Source organism: Palaemon carinicauda, chromosome 20, assembly GCF_036898095.1.
Source record: "Palaemon carinicauda isolate YSFRI2023 chromosome 20, ASM3689809v2, whole genome shotgun sequence".
Lineage (NCBI taxonomy): Eukaryota > Metazoa > Arthropoda > Malacostraca > Decapoda > Palaemonidae > Palaemon > Palaemon carinicauda.
This window is the reverse complement of record NC_090744.1, coordinates 104,164,021-104,180,366: the sequence shown is the minus strand read 5'-3', so window position 1 is coordinate 104,180,366 and position 16,346 is coordinate 104,164,021.

Genomic DNA, 16,346 nt, shown 5'->3' with positions numbered 1-16,346 from the left:
TCATAATAAAACAAATTTCTCAATGTTTTTAATAACAATAAATTTATTAACACGAATTGAAGACTGACACTAAGTCATCGTTTATTATACATTTCACACCATCTTCCTGTGACCGCCTAATCCAGCATTTCCTTTCCTCTTGAAAATGTCCTTCACAAATCCTCCCTAATGCAGTTCCTCCACTTCATCTTAGGCCTCCCCCTCCCACTAACTCTACAAACTCCCCCCCCTCAATCCCCATCACTCCCCCCCCCCACCCCCCCACCAAAACCACTTCAGCCTTTGCCTCTCTACCGTCTGTGACATTTATTTCCCTCGTTCCCATCTCCCGACTCTCTCTTTCATTATCAGGTCTGTCTCTTCTCCTCTTCCGTCATCCATCTCAACATTCCATCTCAGCCACATCCAACTGCGTCATCCTGTTCCTCCAAGAACTCGCCATTTTTCACCCACTCACAATCAGCAAAGAAAACATCACGAAATGAAATTAGGATCCGAGAACAGGATCGCCCTAATGTTTTCCTACCGAGTAGATTATGATGATTACATTAAACTCTCCAGAGAAATTTTTAGCTCAAAGGTAATTCGATTATGTCGTCCTCAAAGAGACACACGTTCGCTTTTGTAAGTCTTTGCCACTTTTCTGGAGCGGAAATATTCGGAACTTTTTTTTTTTTTTTTTGTATTTACATTATACGGAATGGGCCTCTTTAAGCGAGTTAAGTTTGTTTTTATTTTTCAAGGGAGAAGATTGAGTAAACAAGATTATAAATGAGATGGAGTTAGAGGACGAATGTATTTGAGATAATGTAATAAAAACGCAATATTTATCTTAGGTAAATAATATACTAGTTATTTTAGTATATAGTTTTTACTACCTAGAAAATTCTGTTTGTCGAGTGACCTAAGTGATATATCCAGAATGAATTTAAAGTAACATTGATACATGACTTAATATCATACTTCTTTACTAAGGTGGCTTGGAGAATTATTGTTCGTACAGAACCGAGATATTAAATTTGAGGAGTACAGAGATAAATAAGGAAAACGTTTGAAATATTTAAAAACATACAAAATCGAGGGTTATTTCTTCAAGTCTCCTTTCTTGGTTCCTTCGTAATAAAGGAGAGAATGAGCAAGAAAGAATAGCTGAGAAAGTCAATTTATAAGAGGAGAGAGTATTTGGTATAAAAAATTAAGTAAACATATATTAGAAGCTATATCATGTGAAATTGTTAATCATAAGAGAAATTTAACATGTGGTTTAAAAAAAGATATTCTTTGAGCAACTTTGGACCTATTTGTATCAATGCAAATGTTCTTCATGTTGCTGAAATAATGAACTCTCTGATTTCTGGATCCAGACACCCCTCATTATATTGATAAGAAAGCTCCTAATTTTGTAATTGATTTGTACTACGTTTTATCTTGCTGAACAAGCAGCTCTTCTAGGAGAAGGACACTAAAAAATCAAACCATTGTTCTCTATTCTTGAGTAGTGCCATAGCCTTTGTACCATGGTTTTCCACGGTCTTGGGTTAGAGTTCTCTTGCTTGAGGGTACACTCGGGAATACTATTCTATCTCATTTCTCTTCCTCTTGTTTTGTTATAGTTTTTGAAGTTTATATAGGAGATATTTGTTTTAATGTTACTGTTCTTGATATATTTTATTTGTCCTTGTTTCCTTTCCTCACTGGGCTATTTTCCCTGTTAGAGCCCTCGGGCTTATAGCATTCGGCTTTTCTAACTAGGGTTTTAGCGTAGTAATTACTAATAATAATAATAATAATAATAACACAGTCATCAAAGCTTCTCCATGTACTGGCAAAGCTGTTGCTTGGGATGTTTATCTTGGCAAAAGGGATGTCCAAGGCACTTCCTCTAAGATACTTCAAGATATTACAGCCACAAAAGAACTTAGTGGTCAAAATAACTATTAGTGTAGAATGATTGTAAATGATATTTGTTTATTTACTGATAATTTTACTTTACATAGATTTTACCACATGACAGTACATAAAAACAGTAAGTCCCAAGATATGAATAATATGATGATATATGTATAGATTAGACTTAAATTTCTAAAGAGTCAATTTAACCCAATAAGGCGTTCTAATCATAAGCAATAAAATATAGTACAGCAAATATACAATACCTTTATAATTTACAATTAAATATTTGACTATGAAATGGATAACGAACCTGTTTTTTTCCAAAGGACTTAAAATTAAAATCCGGAACTGAAAGTCAAAATGGAAAGGGATAATTCCTTCTTCTTCTCACTTTGTTTTAGGATTGGGAACCTGAACTGGAATGGGAATTTGAGCTCTTACCTCCAAGGATTCCATTCTTCACCCGAGGAAGGAAATGTGAGAAAGACGTGGTTTGTAGCACATTATGAGATGGAGGGAACATTACTCATGCCTATAAATGATGACGTGGGAGATTCTCGAAGTTCTTGGAAGGAAATTTATGTTTATGGGTTAGATTCCAGTTGATTATCTTAGGTGAAAAAGAAACATTAGTTCACCAAACTTTTATCTGGTCTCCACATGGCGCTAAGAAGAGTTAGAAGATCAAGGTCTACATGGCTGAGGACTATGCATCAATTTCAAAGCTGAAGACAGAGACGACTGGCGAATTCTAACCGAGGCCCTTTGCATCAATAGGCGTAGGAGAAGATGATGATTATCTTAGGTAGGTATGTAGAGGGATTTGCTGTATCTCAAATTTGATGTTAGTAGATCATGATCAACCAACCACGTAATGAAGGTAGGATGTAGGGATCGTAGGATCTTCATTACGTCAGCTATTCTTTTTTCTAAAGTCCCAGAAGTTATTTTTCTAATAAAATGAAAAGGAACTAATTAATATAAAAAACAATTCATACCTATATGGATTTGTGGAGTTGTGGCAAGACAAAATCAATCTTATTTAGGTATTCGGTTTTTAGGAAATAAAATAGTAATATATATTAGACTCAAGATGGTAATATTACATTTATAATTAAACGTATAAAACGATCGTTGTGAATGAGTTAATGCATTTAATCATTTGAGAAATGACTTATGTAGAATCATATAATTTATTTTCAACTATGATTTAACGGAAAGGGAAATCGGTACTGAAAATCAACAGCTTAGTTAACCTTGATTTTTATTAACAGTATTATCATCGCATATGATAAAGTTCCATTGTATAATTTCCCCCATCTTCCCTGAAGGTTTATTAGCAGTAATGCAAGCAGAAAGTTTAATACAAGTAATTAAATCTATAGCACTTACCGCTAGGCTTAAAATGCTACAACGAAATATTTGAGATCATTTTCAGTCACCAATAACTAAAAAAAGTGGAAACAGGATGAGATAAAATGAAAGTGAAGAGTGAATGTGTTCACATTGGTATCTATTATACTTGAAAAAAATATGGTAAAGATAAAACTGTAGAGATCCTATAGGTAAAAATGAAGTAAAATGCAACAGGAGAATGTAATAGTGAGTGATGAATTATAACGCTTGAGTGAACGGACGTATTAGCATGACGCCCAAAAACAACCCCACTCCCGCCCCCCTATATAAATAAAGACGTCTCATCCTTCATAATAAAGAAAACCTGAAGACTTGAGAAGATTTCGGATCTGTCTTGATGTAAGCGTAATATTTTCTGGATCCTCTTGAGGTAGATTTAGGAACGAAGCTCCGATAAGAAGACGTAATGCTCCTGGCGGAGGCGCAGATCTCTAAGGTCTATAACTAGCTTGACTCAAGGTGTGGCCGGAAACATTTTAGGGGGTTTGGAAAAGGCGATTTTGGTATGAAAATATGAATGGCAATTGGTAATGCTACAGAGGTTTTGCATGTATATATGAAATAATGGATATTTTTTCTCTATTCCTATCATTAATTACTATTGTAGAAGTCTTATTACATTTTGTTGTTATTTACTTGTCTGATTTAATTATTCTTTGTTTTTTTTTTTATAAATATTATGTATTTTCAATAGGCATTCTTCTGTTCTCTTAGGCACTGTCTTTTCCCAAGTGCGATCTGATTTCTTTAAGTACTAATTGTTTTCAGTATTAAAATGTTTGTAAAACGAATAGTATTTATCATGGATGGCAACACCTTTCTTTTATATACATATAATTTCTTTATCAATACTATTAATTGTTAAAGGTCAATATTTGATTCAGTGAATCAACAGTTTATACTATGTTATAACTTGATTCAATGAATTGACATTTTACATAGGTATATCTTTAATTATTGTATAAATAATTTACGCTGGATTATATCTTGGAAGTATTAAATATATGAATTAGATAGAGGTGAATCATGAAGCTTTTTACACATGCCTTTTCTTGTAGTTTCCATTTTTCCTTTCTTCACTCGGCTATTTTCGCTGTTGGAGCCCTCGGGCTTAGAGCATTCTGCTTTTCCAATAATAATAATAATGATAATAATAATAATAATAATAATAATAATAATAATAATAATAATAATATGGATGTGACCTCGATATTTACCAGGAATTTGGCAGACCTAATATTCTCTCACAGTTGAATAAATATATATTGATACATAGTATGAAGTTTTCATGAAGGGACACAATTAGGAGGATTTCCTTACAAAAATTACGTGTTGTGAAGGAGGAAGGGTTAAATAAGATCTTACATAACATTTGCACATTACAAATCTAAATGTAAAATTTCTAAGCATGAATGAAAAGCACAAATGAATCAATTAAACAGGCATTTATCAGAATACGAATATATATATATATATATATATATATATATATATATATATATATATACATATGTATATATATACATATATATATACTTATATATATATTTACATATGTACAGTATATATATATATATATATATATATATATATATATATATATATATATATATATACATATATATATATATACATATATATATATATATATATATATATATATATATATATATATATATATATATATATATATATATATATACAACTTACATAACACATATTCACAAGCTGAGAAACAAGAGAAGAAAATCTTGTTACCGCAAAATTCTTGATAGAGGAAAAAAACATGACAGGAATAATCGTCAAATCCCCCCAAAGTCAGAAACGGCTTAATTACGCTGGAAAACCACTGAAATATGGCTCAGCCTTGTGGGCAAGAGAAAGGTTTTCCACGAGGGAATCTGGCTTCTTCTCCCCCTTTAATCGTTACTTATGAACAGATTGTTGTCAACATAAATTTATATTTCGTTACAAAAAGATATTTGGGGATTTCGAGGCTCGGCCATATTTATAAGACAGGGTAAGAAAATTGCAATATGATATCTTTTCTTCCCTTACGAAATTTCTCGTGAAAGAAGGTATTTTTTATCTTTTTTTTAATAAGATTAACATTGCTATGCATTCTTCTAGGTAGAATTTTTTTTTTTTTCCTTAATGCATCATACCAAGTTTCTAAAAATAGTAATCAACTTTTGCTATTTGGAATTTTTTTTTTAATATCCAACTACAGTAATTTTATGCATAATAAGATATTCAATTTCCTTTAATGTTTCTATATTTGGTCTTAATTATTACTTTAATTAGAAACCAGTGTATATATATATATATATATATATATATATATATATATATATGTGTGTGTGTGTATATATATATATATATATATATATATATATATATATAGATAGGTAGAAAGATATATATATATATATATATATATATATATATGTGTGTGTGTATATATATATATATATATATATATATAGATAGATAGATAGATAGATAGATAGAAAGAAAGATATATATATATATATATATATATATATATATATATATATATATATATATATATATATATATATATATAAGCATATACAGAATAAACACGTCTTCCTACCATGACACTTCCCATAATTTTGGGAGGTAACCGACGTGGAAAAGAATAGCAAAATATCCTTTTTCTTCTCATCGTTCCTCCCAGCCTGACGAGGGAGAATCGATATTTGAAATATGTATTTAACTACGAAGAAAAACCATAAATTTTACAGAACCTTCTACTTTGAATAATGGGCTTCGTCAGTGTTTTTATGTACTAGAAGCAGGCATTACTTTATTGCATTGTCTTGGGCCTAATTTTGGGGGGCTTTACTTCAATCACAAGCCTAGTCCACCATACCTGTGTGCTTTGTCATATTATGATAATGTTCCATTGCTCACCTACGTTACTTTGCTTATACTTCAATTTATTAATTAATTTCGTTTTTATAACCATTAACAGCAGCATACTATTCTACCTTATTAGATATTGATTTACACTTCTTGAAGCTAAGGCAACGAATTGCAATACATTTTTTTTTTAAATAGAAACCAAAATATCCTTTCTTTTGCCTTCTAATGTAACATTCCTGTATTTACAATAAAGCAAGTTTCAGCTCTAAACATTTCGACCATCATCAAGTCACTCATGAGATATTGCTGACTTATTACCTGGCTTAACTTCTTTGCAGTCTAAACCTTTAACCCTTGCCAAATTTTGGCGTTTTTTCATAAAACTAACAGCAGGGGTAGGTTGTTGTTGATAAGACCCCTTCTCGCGTTTTGCTCTTAATTGAAGTGAAAATAATTACAATAAAGGGAAGTGGGAAGAAATTACATATTATAGCAGTGACGCAAAAGATATAGACGAATATGTGAAATCTATAGAGAGAAAACTTGTCAGCAAGGATGTAAAAAATATTGATGAGCTAAACATAATAATGGCAGAAATGAAACAAGAGCATTTGGCTAAAACATATAGGAGAAGGGTAACAAATGAAGGGAAGAACAAAGAACAACCTTGGGTAACCGAGGAAATAAGAAGAAAGATTAAGGAAAGAAAGGAACTTAATAGAAAAAAGAGAAATGAAAAAGATATTAGGATAAAAAGAGAATTAGAAGAAAAATACAATCATAAGAAGAAAGAAGTACAAATACTGGTGAAAGAGAGCATAACGTTATATGAGAAAAAGAAGACCAGGGAGATAAGAGATGATAAAAACAATAAACTATGGGAAAACATAAACAAATTAAGAAATAGCAAAGAAATAAAAAGCGAGGCAATACAATTATATGGAGAGAGAGGAAATAAATTATCAGATGAAGAGGCTAAAGAAGAATTAGTAAAATTTTGGAAAACAGTATACAACACACATGAAAATAGAATAACTGAGATCTGGAATGAGGAGGAGGAGAGTGAATACCTGGATAATTTGAGAAGAGAAAACGACATTATAACTGTAAATGAATATAGTATACCTGAACATCTAAGGGAGCATTACGATGCTGTACTTAATGTCGAAGGAATAATTAAACCCATGCCCGCCGCTGAAATGAGTAAAGGTAAATTAGAAAAATGCTTAAAACGTCTAAAGAAAGGTAAAGCAGCAGGGCCAGATGGACTAAAGCCAGACTACTACAAAGCAATGATGATGAGTGATATATGCAAGAATACACTAGTGAACTGCTACAAAGAGGAACTAGCCAGCAAAGAAAAACCCAAAAGCTGGAAAGAATCCAGAACAAAAATGTTAAAAAAGAAAAACAAGCCAACAGCAAAGGAATTGAGACCTATAGCTCTCACAAATGTATCATATAAAATATACATGGCTTTTATCAAGGATGAAATAGAAAGGCATTTAAAAAGTAATAATGCCATAGAGGATAGTCAAGCGGGATTTACAGAAGGAGGAAGGATTGAGGATAATATATTCATCTTACAATACATGGTCGAAGAAACTTTCAAAAATAAGAAAAAACTCATAGTGGCCTCTTTAGATTTCAAAAAAGCTTTCGATTCCATAAAAAGGGAAGCACTGATAGAAACATTAAAGCAATACAAAGTACATACTAGTATAATTAACTCTATAGCTGAAGTGTATGTGGGAGACTCGACTACATTAGACATAGGGGAAAGAGTAGAACAAAAATTGAGCGTAAGTAGTGGAATAAAGCAAGGCTGTACTGCCTCTACAACATTATTCAAATTAATTACTTATCAGATTATAAAACAAGTAGAAAGGGAAGGTAATGGTTTTAAAAATGATATTATAAAGCTAGTAGTATTATTTTTTGCTGATGATGTCCTAGTGCTTGCTGAGAATATAGAGGATGCTGAATTAAACATAAGGAAAGTGATAGATATAGGAAAGCAGTGTGGTTTAGACATAAATAGAGACAAAAGTAGCATACTTATATATAATATGAAGGAGAAACCAGATAATATAGAGGGAATAAGAGTAGTAAGCAATATTAAATACCTAGGTATCAAGGTAGATGATGGTAGGAATATGTTCAAAACACAGAAAAGTGAAATGATAGTTAAGGCGCAAAAGCTAGCCAATCTTACTTATTCGATCATAGAAAAAAGCTGTAATAAGATACTGATAGGAAAAACATACTGGAAAAGTGTAGCACTACCCTCTATATTATATGGAACAAATGTGATTAACTTAACAGAAACGGAAATAGAAAAGTTGCAGAGAATAGAGAATGGAGTGTATAGAAGGATGTTAGGGGGTGTAAGGAATACAGCAATTGTAGCCTTGAGAGGGGATGTAGGAGCATCAGCTATGAAAACAAGGGTAATGGATGGTAAGCTGAGGTACCTTAATAGCATTTTTAAGGGAGAAAAGGACCTACTTACAGCAATAGTCAATGATATGGAAGAAAAAGAGAGGAAGTGGTGGATGCATGTGAAGAAGTATGCTGAAGAATGTGGGATGGCGATGAGAGAAGTCAAGAGATGTACGAAAGAGGACATAAAGAAGAGAACAAGAGAATGGGACACAAGCAAATGGAAGAGTGAAATGGAGTGTAAGGAGAGTTTAATTTTGTATAAAAACTGGAAAAGTGAAATCAAGGAGGAGGAAGTGTATGACAATACATTTTCGTCAATTTTATTATTTAGAGCAAGGACAAACTCATTGGGCTTGAATATAAGAAACAGACACCAAGATGGAAATATAAACTGTGTATTCTGTGATGTAGAAGAAAATGCTAACCACTTTATATTATATTGTCCACAGTTTAGTGATATAAGAATAAAAACAATTGAGCTTCAACAACCATACAAAGAAGATAGTGCACAAACAGTTGGAAAATTCCTTTTTTGTGAAGAGAATATTGAAAATAAGAAAAGTATACTACAACAAATGTGGATGAAAAGAGAAAAACTAGTGAAAATAAGGAACACACAAAACTAAAAGACACAGAGGCGCCGTTGTAAAGGCTATGCCTCACCCCAGAACCTGAACCTGAACCTGAGTAGAGGCTCAGGAAAAAAAGCAAGAAAAAAAACTGTAGGGCGTCATGACACATAGTTACTGGGTCAGTCATTGACCTCTGAGGTTAGGTCAAGGGTGAAATTTGGTCCTTAGTTTTTTGCCAATTACTACGACACTAATCAAGATACCGAAATGGAATTTACACCATCGTGTTCCTGTACTTTTTGACCTTGGAAAGTCACTTTAAAAGTTTATCTCAGTTAAAGGTCATGAATTTGGCACCCCCGGTGGGTGCTGTGTGCAACCAACGGATACGGCGACCCCAACGAATAAGAGTTCAGCTTGTTTTATGTGTACGATTTTAGACCGGTGACTCTTATATCTTCGTCACGGCTCGCAAAAATAATCCGCCACGGCATATTTGGCGCAACCTAGCACGTACTATGTTCCACTAATTGACGCGTGACCACACCATAAACTTTCCTTGGTGCTGGCACGTCGAATGGTACAGTTGGCCTCATTAATCCCGGTACACTTCACGGGAGACTAAGGAGACAACAGTGTACCGGAATTAATGAAGCCAACTGTACCATCCCCATTATAATTGGCGTAGCTGTTTAGCCTGTAGATCCGAAAATACTTGAACACACTTACCCACCTACTCATAAACATCCCAGGCTCATATTTCAAGAAAAGTAACAACATTAAATCATATCCTTCACGTATAAATTATTTGTGTATAATTCATTTTTTAACGTTTCTTTTTATTGATAAAATATATATTAGAAACATGCAGTTAACGTAAGTCAATGAAAATTGAATATATAACTGATATTAAACTTTGAATAAAGTGTAATCCCTCCCATATCGCATCTCCCCTATAGCTTCCTCGTTACATCGTTGATTTATATATATATATATATATATATATATATATATATATATATATATATATATATATATATATATATATATATATTAAATTCAAAACTATCTCAGGTTTCTGAGGGCAGAGTAGTTTTATGATTTTCATATTGTAAATATTATTTTGGTCAGAATTTTTATTTTTGTACTTTTAAAAGCTTAAAAAAGTAATGAAAATAGGAAAAATTATAAGAATAATGAAAAGAATATACCGTACTCTTCTGGTCTTACTTCGCGGTGGGACAAAATATCTGCCATAGCTAGGGGATTATTGTATTTCAGCTACTTCTTCATCAGTGTAGCCAGTCTGAAATTCCAAAATGTGAATAGAAAAATAACAAAATATCAAATAATTTCGAGTTTATTACTCTTTATTACGTAATATGCATGTTATGCAAGTTACTAAAATCGTAACTCGTTAGAATAGCCAATAGTGCTGTGATGGAATATCAATGTTAAGGATAGCAGTAGTAATTCAGTACCACTTAACACAGTTTTCTCCTATTAAAATCTTAATAAACTACTCATTTCATGAAATATAGATTGAACAGCTCTATGTGCTTAACGCTATGAATATCAGAACTGATAGTTGTTAATTTTAATTGACTGCGGCAATAAATATTCAATATTTCTTTCTTTTATTCCTATATGTTGCAAAACTTATTTATAGGCTTCAAATATATGCATATAAAATTCAATTTCTATTAGCTGTTTTCTGATTGTCCTTATTGAATATTATGCAGAATCCTATGTGTCTCTTTTCTCCAAGCAATTCGATAGAATAAAAGGTAAAAGAATCTAAATGTTCACACTAAGCGGCCATTGGGCAAGCAGGGCTACCAATATCTGAAACTTCAAAAGAAACTTATAAATCAAAATACAATGAATCAAGTGTTATTTCGTAAGCCCTAGCATTAATAGTTATGTAAAATGTGGTTATTATTTGTTGTTAGACAATCATAAAGCCAGTTTTTGTATCATCTGTTAGAATATTACAGAACTCTTTGTTGGTAGGTCATGTATTCGAGCAAGCAGGGTGGCTAATCTCTAATACCTTAATAGACTCTATAATTCAAAATATGACGAATCAAGTTTCTCTTTGTAATTGCCAGCATTAAAATATACCATAAAATGTGGTTTATACTTGTTATGCATAACCATAAAGATCGTTTCTATATTATCTTTTCGTTTATAATATAGTATTTTGTTGGTAGTTAGTGTATTCATGTCGTCTATAATGGGCAATTCCATTATTGATTCAGGGGAAAATTAAAGTCATGATTACTTACAATATTGTAATTAACATTATATATGACTTAGGTATGTATACAGTAAAACGGTATAAAAATAAAACATAACTGTAACAGCTGAAGCTTACTTTGAAATATAACTAGCACGGGAATAATAGTAATAAGTATTGTTTAATGCCCTTCCTCACCTCGGGTTTCAACAGATAACTCTGTTTCTCTAGTTGCCAATAGATGGGGTTGGAGCATTGTTTATGGTCAAAACATTCGGGAGCTTTTGTCGCCAGGAATAACTGTTCACGTGGCCGCCTAGTTATACAATATATACAAAAACTTAAAAATAAACATATTTTATGACTTTAATACAAAAGTACACACCAAATGACAATCACAATATAATGTCATGTATTTACTCTCCCTAGAGAGCGTAATTGGAGAGCTATTGACATTATTGTTTCATTTTTTTAAACATAATTCTCATCATTATCAAGAGTTTTACATTCATAATTATTTCAGAAATATTTCCCTCTAAAAATTGTTGTAAGTATCGAATGTAAATTACATTATCTTTGGTACTAACTCTCAAAAATTTTCACCCTAATCAATATTCGAATGTTCATGTTTTAAAACTGGGATTATACCTTTTCAATCTGGCTTGCATTTCTTTTTCCGATGAAAAGTCAGAATATTAATATATGATATTGGCAGTTTACCATAAAATTTTAAAAACAATCTGTAGAGAGAGAGAGAGAGAGAGAGAGAGAGAGAGAGAGAGAGAGAGAGAGAGAGAGAGAGAGAGAGAGAGGGTTATAATGCTTTCGTGTCATAACGTTTTATTATTCTACATCCTGACCGTAATTGAGAGGATTATTGATTATTTTTTAATAAATCATTCATAACTTTACTCCATAAAGAATATGAAAGTATGAATTCCACTAAATTCTCCAATAAATTCCATTACATTTAACCCTCTCTGCCTATGGCTCATTTTTCCTTTGCCTACACATACACCGAATAGACTGGACTATTCATTACACAATCTTCTTTTTCCTCATACCCCTGACAATACTGAGGTAATAGGAAAATTCTTGTTCAATTAGGGGGTTAATACTGCACTTTTCACTTAGTATGGGTAAAAGACACTCTATATTTGGTAAGCAGCTCTTCTTGGAAAAGGATAATCCAAAAACCAAACCATTGTTCTTTAGTCTTGAGTAGTGCCATAGCCTTTGTGCCATGGTCTTCCATTGTCATTGGTTAGAGTTCTCTTGCTTGAGGGTACACTTTTCTCACTGGGCTATTTTCCCTGTTGGAGTCCTTGGCTTCTGCTTTGCTAATAATAATAATAATAATAATAATAATAATAATAGTCAGCATTGATATGAAAATACTTTAAAAATAACAATACGAATATCAATGAAATGGCCTTTCATTGTTGAGAATATACACACACACACACACACACACACACATATATATATATATATATATATATATATATATATATATATATATATATATATATATATATATATATATATGTATATATATATATATATATATATATATATATATATATATATATATATATATACACACACACACACACACACACACACACATATATATATATATATATATATATATATATATATATATATATATATATATATATATATATATGTGTGTGTGTGTGTGTGTGTTTGTGTGTGGGCATGGATATTTGTACTTTCATCTTATCTTCTTAAGTACTTGCAAGTAATTTGTCTTGCAAAAGCACGGATCTTCATACATAGAAAGGGTCACTGAGAAGGAGGCTAGTCAACACATATAAGACAACTAAATATATATGTCAGGAAATTCGAGAATGATTCAGGGTAAACATTTTTCACTCCTCCGCTTGGCGCGCGAAAGCAGCTCCAGCCGAACTAATGGGCTCGTTTGCTACAGCGAGATATATTTTCCGCCCTTTATCTCGAACCGACGACCGTCAATATTTTCGCTATTGGCCGTTAGGAACGCGGCTATTTTATCTCACGTCAGCCATCATGAAGGTGCTGCGATAAACCTCCCGTGAGAACTATTTTCTTTCTTATTTACGGTGTTATAAGCTTTATTGTAGCATTGTTCGTGTTTTTTACTACATATTCTTAATCGTCGTTAGAATTAGATGAGCTTTTGTAGTTTATTCGCTGTAAAATTGCAAAAGTTATAAGTGAAAAAAGACATTATAAGGAAAACAAACACAAGAACTCCACCTAACCTGACGTAGGAGCCGTATTCTTACCTACTTACATACCATGGGTGGGCTTACTCACGCCCCCCTTCCGCAACGCCCTTTAGACTATAGTATTCTAAGCTTGCGGTTTGCAAATCCCTACCGTCCGGTTATTCTGCCGCACGGATATTTCCCGCAGTGATCTACATTGATTTCGCAACCTCACGGTTTCAAACCGCTCGTGTGAAGCGGGTCCAAGAAGAAGTCTCAAGTCTGTGTTCGGTTCCCAACCGGCTTCACCCATGACAAGGTAACATTAAATCATAATATTACTCAAATCGTATAACTAGCTTCATATTATCGTATTCCACGCCAAAATAAAAAAACTTTCCCCATAAAGAAAATCCACTTGACAATAATAAGATCAGCCTACCCCAACAAACTACATTCATCCCGAATTAGAATATATATATATATTTTTTTTTTCACTTTGGTTTGTTGGTTTGAACTAACCGGAGCTTATATCAGATTAAGTCCTTGTCCAAAATGTAGGTCATCAGGCTGGAAAGAAATATACTGACATTTATTTCATGTGATATTTGCCATATTTTTTTTTTTACCTAGACAAATCACCAAGAGAAAAATAACATGTATGAAAATCATTGTACACGTATATGTAAATGATAAAATACCAGTAAGTTTATTCACAGAGGATGCTTTATCCGAATATGTATTCATAAACAAATAGAGGGGTGCTCTGTAGAGAACATTCTTTCGCCACGCCATGCAGCCTTGTTTTGCTCTTAACTCCACTGCGTACTTGTACTTCGATGTATTTTCTTCCAGAATTAATGGATTTGACCTTGGGTCATACCCCACATGTCAACCAAGTTTCGCTGAAATTGGTTCCGTGGTTTTTGCGTAATGTTAACAAATAGAAAATGAACTGACAAAATATTTGCCATTTCCCATTTTCCCTTTGCCATTGTCATTATTACCTACGCCAACGGAGTTGTAAGGAGGTTATGTTTTCACCCCTATTTGTGTGTTTGTTTGTTTGTGTGTGTGTAAGTGTGTTTGTTTGTGAACAGCTTCCTAACCACAATTTCAATCGTAGAGTAATGAAACTGGCAGGGATTGCCTGTTATGAAAAAAAGTGGGAAACGATAAAATTTTTGAAGGTAAGGGTCAAAGGTCAAGGTCACAGTAAAGCAAAATGTCTAATTCACGTAATCAGCAATAAGTTTGGACGTCATTGTCACAGAGACTTCAAACTTGGTTCATATTTGAGTGTGTAAAAATCCACGCCAATTAATACATATTAAGGTCAAAGGTCAAGGTCAAGGTTGAACAAAAGATCAAGGAATAAGCTGCCGTGGCGAAATTCTGTGCTCTACTGAGTGCCCCTCTAGTTTTCAAAGTACTGCTGATTACTTGCTTGTTGTATTTTATCCAAAAAGTTACACATTCATCCTTAGGTCATATCCAGCATGGCTACCAAGTTTGGTCAAAATCGATACAGTAGTTTTTGTGTAAGATTTCTCATAAACAAATGAATAAACGACCTCTTGGATAAATACAGACTTCTGGCGAAGTAAACAATTGAACATAGGTATCTATAATAGGCGTCTCTAGGTATGGTCGTTGCAAAACATTTTCCGCCACATTTTGAACAATGTAGTTATTAATAGTTATTAAGATATTCATTTTATAGATTCTTTCTTGGTCAAAAGATAACTCCTATTTTTCACTCACACTTTATGTTATCTTTAATTAACAATTATTGAGATATTTGTTATTCACTTTCCCGATAAAAACCCAACTTTCATTTTTCACTAGCACGATATATCATTTTAAACTCCTTACATAAATGTTTATTCTTCACTCTTATGCATTTAACTATTTACCGACTTATTCATTACTAAAGAGATAAACATATTCACTGTTAAATGTATAGTTATATTTTGTTGATCATTGTCCCTGATGTTTGAGGCAGGTATTCTCTATTGGGCAGTATAATCCTATTATTTCTCCGTGTTTCTCAGAGGCCAGGTCCCTCGATATTCGCGGAAAGGTCAACCTGAATTTTCTATGACCTTGGGAGTGTTAACTGCTACAATGTTACTGGGGAAACGATTTATGAGTAATAGAATTGTAGATTCTTAGTTTGGCAGAATTCTTTATAAGATGAGATTTATAAAATTCAAACGAGTTGATAAAATTTCTGGTATGGTCATCCAACAAGATTTGTACTTAGAGTGAGCGTTTGTATGTGGTGTTTTTACCACCGCCAACGAAGTTGGGAGGAGGTTATGTTTATGTCCTTGTTTGTCTATTTGTCCGTTTGTCCATTTGTCTGTTTATTTGTGAATACCTTCCTGGTTACAATTTTACTCATAGAGTAGTGAAACTTTCAGGGATTAATTGTTATGCTAGTACGTGGAAGTTTTCACATAGACTTCAAATGCACCTACGGTCTAAATTGATTCTGGGATGGGCAAGCTGGTTTCAAGAAATAAGCTGCTGTGGTGGAGGTCTGCACTCTCAGTGCTTTTCTAGTTTTTGATTAATTTCTTCTTCAGTACTTGGAATTAATGAAACCTGTTCTGTTTAGAAAATAAATACAAAACGAAGAATTCCTATCCATCAATGTTGTATATTTTAAAA